The sequence below is a fragment of the Falco biarmicus genome, chromosome 9, assembly GCF_023638135.1.
Source record: "Falco biarmicus isolate bFalBia1 chromosome 9, bFalBia1.pri, whole genome shotgun sequence".
Classification (NCBI taxonomy): domain Eukaryota; kingdom Metazoa; phylum Chordata; class Aves; order Falconiformes; family Falconidae; genus Falco; species Falco biarmicus.
In genome coordinates this window covers 9,142,905-9,149,048 of record NC_079296.1, presented here as the reverse complement: position 1 = coordinate 9,149,048, position 6,144 = coordinate 9,142,905, and the positions used below count along the sequence as shown (strand labels likewise).

The 6,144-nt window shown below is 46.4% G+C and overlaps 1 long non-coding RNA gene across 1 annotated transcript; it reads left to right on the top strand.

Annotated features, from left to right (window-relative positions):
- Window positions 1–3,053: 3,053 nt before the first annotated feature.
- On the top strand, window positions 3,054–5,879 carry LOC130155174 (uncharacterized). The gene is made up of 3 exons (XR_008823936.1): window positions 3,054–4,123; window positions 4,262–4,424; window positions 4,689–5,879. It is a non-coding gene; the product is annotated as an uncharacterized LOC130155174 (long non-coding RNA).
- The last annotated feature ends 265 nt before the right edge of the window (window positions 5,880–6,144 follow it).

The window sequence follows — 6,144 nt, the reverse complement described above, 5'->3', positions numbered from 1 at the left end:
AATCTGGGAAACATCTAGGAGAAGAATTATGAAATCACTTCCTCTTGATGTAAGTAATCAATCTCAGTGAAACTACTTGTAATTTTTGTATAATTACACCGCTTTTCATGATGCTAACTAACAATCCACAGCATATTTCCTGCCATGACTCTGACTTACTACTGCTTTTGATGCAGGAATCTTTTTCTTTTGAAAATGAGTAAGTATAGTTCTGTGGCTGGTTTGATACACAGCTTCTAAATGTTTATGTATTTCAACAGCAGTACGTTGCTTTTCCTAAACTTCATATCATCGCAAATCATGATTCCCCTCGTATAGAGCCCCTGCTTCTGCTTTCTAGACAGAGACAGGCACTTCTGTCTTATTTCCTCCCCGGCGGCTGGTCCAGAATGTGTCTAGCAGCTACTGATAAAGCTCAAACAACTTGTTATTACCGTATAGTGCCAAGAACGGTTGCGTCAGAGTGGCAGTAACGCGCCCAGCCTCCAAATTCAATCCCTGGCCTCTGGGGGTTTATCTCCTCAAAAATTTTGGGCAGCAAGTTGTGGAGGAAAAGACAAGTGTCTCGGAGACGAGCACCTTTTGTGCCCGAGTGCAGGATGCTAGGCTGGCTGGGGTGCTTCTGCTGATGTGCTGAACAGGCTGGGTGGGGGCTGGGTGCTTTCTGCTGGGTGCTTTCTAACCTCAGAGCTGGATTCGAGAGCTAAGATAAAGCAAAAAGGATGTTTGGGTCCTTGAACATGCCCAGAGGATGGCAACAAAGCTGGTGAAGGGGCTGGAAGGCATGTCCCGCGTGGAGCGGATGAGGATGCTGCATTTGTCTGGTTTGGAGAAAAGCTGCATCAAAGGAGGTTCATACTTGACACAAGAAAACAGTTATTTACTGGGAGGGTGGTCAAACACTGGAACAGGGTCCTCGGAGAGGTGCCCAATGCCCCCTGCCTGTCTGTGTTTAAGAGGCGTTTGGATAACGGCCTTAATAATATATTCTAATTTTTGGTCAGCCCTGAGGTGGTCAGGCAGTTGGACTAGGTGTCTGTGTAGGTCCCTTCCAGCTGGACTCTTCTAGTCTGTGACCGAGTGGGGTTCTAAACCTGAACAACAACTCAGAATGTTGGCATTTACCCCAGACCAGATACAATAAGAGATTTCCACTCGGTAACCCTGAGTTGTTTCTTTCTGTTAACATCAGAATATAAATATTAATGTAATCACAAATCTATTTAGCACATACCCAAAGCATCACATTTAATAGTATGTGTTACTGTTGAATTAGGACATTATTATTAAACCATTAATTTAAAACACTGAAATGCATAGCCTATAAACTCAAAATGAAACTGCCCTGCCACAAATGATAAATTAGGAATCAGTCATTTAATCTTGCCCTGCTCCTAAGAAAAGTTTTGCTTCCAGTGTGAGCACACTCTCTGGTGGGAAACTTTCTCCCAGAACAACCTGACTGCTCTGTGGTGAAGTTTTATCCTGAAACCCGTTTTCCCATGTGCTCCCTTTCTCATTCTGGGGCTCTGTCTGAACCTCAGGGAGGGTCTCGGGTCGGGGGCTGGGTGACTCTCCAGTCCTGCAGCCATTTCTGCTAGCGGTGGTCAGACTCCTCAGCCCAGGTTGGCTTAGCTGCACTCACAAGGCATGGTGCATCTCTAACACTTGGCAAAACACCATGTACCTCCTCTGTGGAGCTTGGCATGTCCTCAGGGTTTAATCAATGTTGTCATCACCTTGGCTGTCCGTTGCTTTGCTAGGGTACAACCTGAAAAATGAAGTTTTTCCATGTGAAGGAAACCTCTGCAGTAAAGATATAAAGCAGTTGCCTGCTGCTCCTGGATGCCAACCATGTTTGTCAGGTACCAATCCTGGAGGAGTGTTTTATTTCTGTTCCTGTTGTAAGGAGCAGCCTTTTCTTCTGGCTGCAGAGGTCAGGACTATCTCCTCATGCTTTCAGCATCCTTCCCACCCGTTTGGGGCCAAGATGTGACAATTCAACAGCGTAGGCTGGCAGCAGGAGCCATTGCTACTATGTTCACCATGGAGCAGACCAAGCAAGTGTGGACACTGTAGCCTTTCCTCTTCTCTGCAAGGGTAGATTAAGGCTGAGTTCTAGGCAAGACAGGGCTTGAAGAAGCTGTTTTTGTGGCAGTTCTGGTCATGGGGAGAAAGATCCTGGACTCCGTGCTTGCCTTGGGCGGTGGTGTTCACCAGCTGCTTTGCCAAGGGGCTTGGCTGGTTTGCTGTAAATAACTTCTGGAGCCTGACTGTCGTGTCCAAGCCTGTGACGGCAAAAGATGGTAATTGACTTTCAAGCACATGATCTCACTGGCTCCTCTCCATTGCAAAAATACCTCGTGAAGGACCCATTGATCAAGAACTGCCCTGTAGAGTCAGGTCACTTACAATCTCTAAGAACGTACATACAAGAGCAGCCAGGCATTATCTGGCCACAAAACGCTGCTGCTGAGGGATGTTTGGAGTCCAGCAGAATCCACATAACCAGGGAAATTGAGAACTGAGGCTGGAAGCCTGGCTTCTGCTTCAGCCCAAGGAGCTTCCCAAAGATGTGACTCTCAGAGCCTCCTGCCAGACAGGGAGCATTGGCCAAGGGTTGTCTTCCCTTGCTCTCTCTGCCTCAAGATCTTTTGTACTTTCTGTAGATCCTTCCTGCCAGGAGGCTCCTAATTCCTTCCCTCTTGCCACGGTGCTCGTACATCTCACAGGGGCTGTCAGCAGCGCTTCTGACTCTGCTCTTCCAGGACTGGTGACCAAGGCATGTTCTTCTGGTTGCTGCTCTTGCTGCTTCTGCCCTCTCTGATCATTTCCATTCTTCGTTGTCCCACAGGTTGCTCTCTGGAAATGAGTTGCTGAACAGGGCTGCCAACTACTGCCCTTACCCAGACATGCTAGAGAGGCAACCTTCTCTCCTAACGCTCTTCCAGGTAGCAGAAAAACATCCAAATACTCTTCCAAACCCACATTCAGCTCACTGCAGAGGGGGTCAGGGGCAGGCCATCTGGGGTGCGCCCCTTTCCGGAGTAAAGGAATGCGAAGGACTAGGAAAAGGACCTTTCTTCTGAATCAACCTCATCTCATCTCCCCGTGGATTAATGTCTCTGTTTTTTGTCTGTCTAGAGGGAAGCAGTTCTTGAACAGGAGCTTAGGGGGTGCCTATGGGAAGGGGCAACCAGATCTGGACGATCAGGAGAGCTGTCCTGTTCCCTTCAGTTGCTGAACTTCACAAATGCTAGAAAAGGCAACTTCTCTGCAAAGGAGAACTTGAAAAAGCCTCTGGAAGTCCATCATAGGAACTGACATGTCAGAGATACCTGGGTTGGGGGTCTGGAGAAGGAGGACTGATATGCTGTGATGGAGAAGGTGCCACAGGGCAGGAAGGCAGGACAGCGATGACAGATGGTGCCCAGGGCAGGGTTAAAAGATGCTGATGACTGAGGAGAGCGGGAATTTCCATGGTGTAGTCTGGCACTGCACACTGCCTGTACCCAGCCTGCGATATTAATCACTTTCACCAGCTTCAGAAAAAATAGATCCCTCCCCTCTATGATATAATAATCAGAAAATTCAACAGCCCCAATTTAGCCAGAGCCAAAAACCTCATTCTGGAAATACTGCTCCATTTTTCAAAGTCCTTACGCCTTTGAGATCAGCTCTTGATTTTATTGGGATGACTCCCCTTTCTGAAAGAACACTCCAGCACAGTCTCTGCAGCCTTTCTCCCAAACTGTATGAATCACTGCGGCCTCACGGAACTGCCACAAGTCACTTGAGCAGCTAAAAATATCTCAAGAGGAAGCAGGACAAAAATACACATATCCGCTGCTGTAACGCTGGGCTGGGAGGATGCGCACCGAATTAACATCTTCCCTTTTCCGCAGTTTCATTCCCTGCAGGTTTATTCGTTAGTGAAAGCAGATTCGAACAAACATAGAGATTTGTAGGAGACTTTTTGGAAAGTTGTTTTTTAGGGGAAGAGGGGTGGTGGAAAAAACTACTTGTGTATTTCAAATGTGGCCCACAGATCTGATTTCCAGTGTCTTCTGGCTCAGGCATCTGTACTGTGGGGGTTTCTTCCAAAGTGATGAGTAAAGCTTTGGTAAGTGAAGGGGGGCTGAGTATCTTCTGAGGACTCATCTTGGTGGCTGATGGTAGTCTTGATGGTCTGCCTTGATCTTCAGGGCTGGGTGTTTTGAAGTGGCAACTGTGATTCACCTCCACCATTGCTGCCTTCCAGGAGCGTGTGTGTTTATCTGAACTGTTCCTGCTTGGAAGATTTCATCCCAACAACTTTTAAGTGAGAAGCTACTGGCAACAAGGGGACAGAAGGAGCATGCACAGCCGTGCCGCTAGCTGTTGTGTGTGATGAGCTGCCTTGCAGATGCTTTACCCATTTGCTGGTACATGGGTCTTGCAATAAGTTTCTTTGTGTGTCCGGGGCTGATGATGGGTCTGCACAGAGAAGCAGCTGTGGTGATCTCCCAGGCTGCCCTGTGCAGTGTGGCCAGGCAAGGAGTCCAATGTCCCACATATCTCCACAGCTCCGCACCAGCCAGAAACAAATATACTCTTCTTTTCCTGCAATATTAAATTATTTTAATATTTTATTATTTTAATTTTTATTAATATTATTATTTAAATATTTTATTTAATATCTTCCCCAGGCGGACTCAGCCAGGTCCAGCAACATCCAGTCTTGGAGCAAAAGCACCTTCAGAGTCCATGGCTCTAAGCACTTGTGGTTTTTAAGAGCCATCACACCCAGGCACAGGGGGCATTATCTCACTCCAGGTCCACAAACAACCTCCAGCTGAAGGCAGATTTCTCCTCCAATCACTTCTATTTCACCTTATACTTAGAATTTACAGCACAGCGCTGGTTTCCTCTCCACTGTCTTTAAAAGGAGCCTGGATGCATAGCTCCGCTGGAGACATCTGCATCAGAGATGTTTATAGTCATACTGATGAGTCTGTCCCTGCACGTCCTCGAGGGAGTCTATGCTGTCAAAAGACAATATACCATCACTCCCAACAATCCCACGTCAGCACTGGGAGGCTGCCAGTACAGCGTGAAATCAAGTCCACAGAATCCAACTGTCCTACATACTCCGAGAAATATCATCTAAGCGATGAAAGGTCACCCAGACTCTGAAGTCTGATGCTGTATGTGTAAACAGGTTTAAGAAAAAAGTTTCCAGCAGAGGATGGACATGGATTGTAGTTGCAGTGGCTCTAATGCATGACTACCTGTGCCAAAGATAACACATGCTCTCAGTGCTGGTTGCTGTATATAGAATACATACTTAGGCTTTATGACAACTTGGAAGAATGTCATCTCCTAAATGGAGACTAGTTACAGTGAAGTAGGTTGGCTGTTCCTCAACTTCTGAAGCAAGAGATGCTGAAATGATAGGGGAAAGACACTGAGGTTGCAAAAAGTATAAAAAAAAAATTGAGTTAGACTGCAAACAAACCAAAGAACAACAACAAAAAAACCCCTGGAAACAGTCAAATATTCTCCATAATGCTATTTCCAGACACTACATCTATGGTCCAAAGCTGGCCTGGATTTGTTTACGCTGGAAACAGTCATATCCGGGTTGAGGATTACTGCATTCACTTCCAGAAATAGCTGGAGAATACAACCACCAAACATCGCCTCCTGTACAAAGGTTATATCTGCTGGACCAGGCAGACCAGAGATCCCCAGATAGCTAATGCCCGTGGATTGATGTCATGAACATCAGTGTTTTGCTTGACATTGCAGGAATAGATCTTTGAGTACTGTATACCTGCTGTCTACTTAACTTGCATGAATTTGGTCGAAAGATTAAAATAAAGCTTGTTTCACTGTGATTTTTAGCTGATACTGCACATCCTCCCTCCTAGTTGCTGGAGTTATTATTTCTTTTCCCCAGGTCCCTTGTAATGAGGGGAGGTCTGAGTACACTGGAGCAGCTCAGGGCTGCTGCATCCTTGTTTTCACCAAGAAAACACCATCAAAATAGAAAGCAAAGCAAAATAACCCATTTAAGCCCTTTTAACCTATTAGCATTTGCTTTATTTAGGTAGTTCTTGACTATCCCTCCCCAAAGGCTGGTGGGAGAGGGGCCAGAGCTGC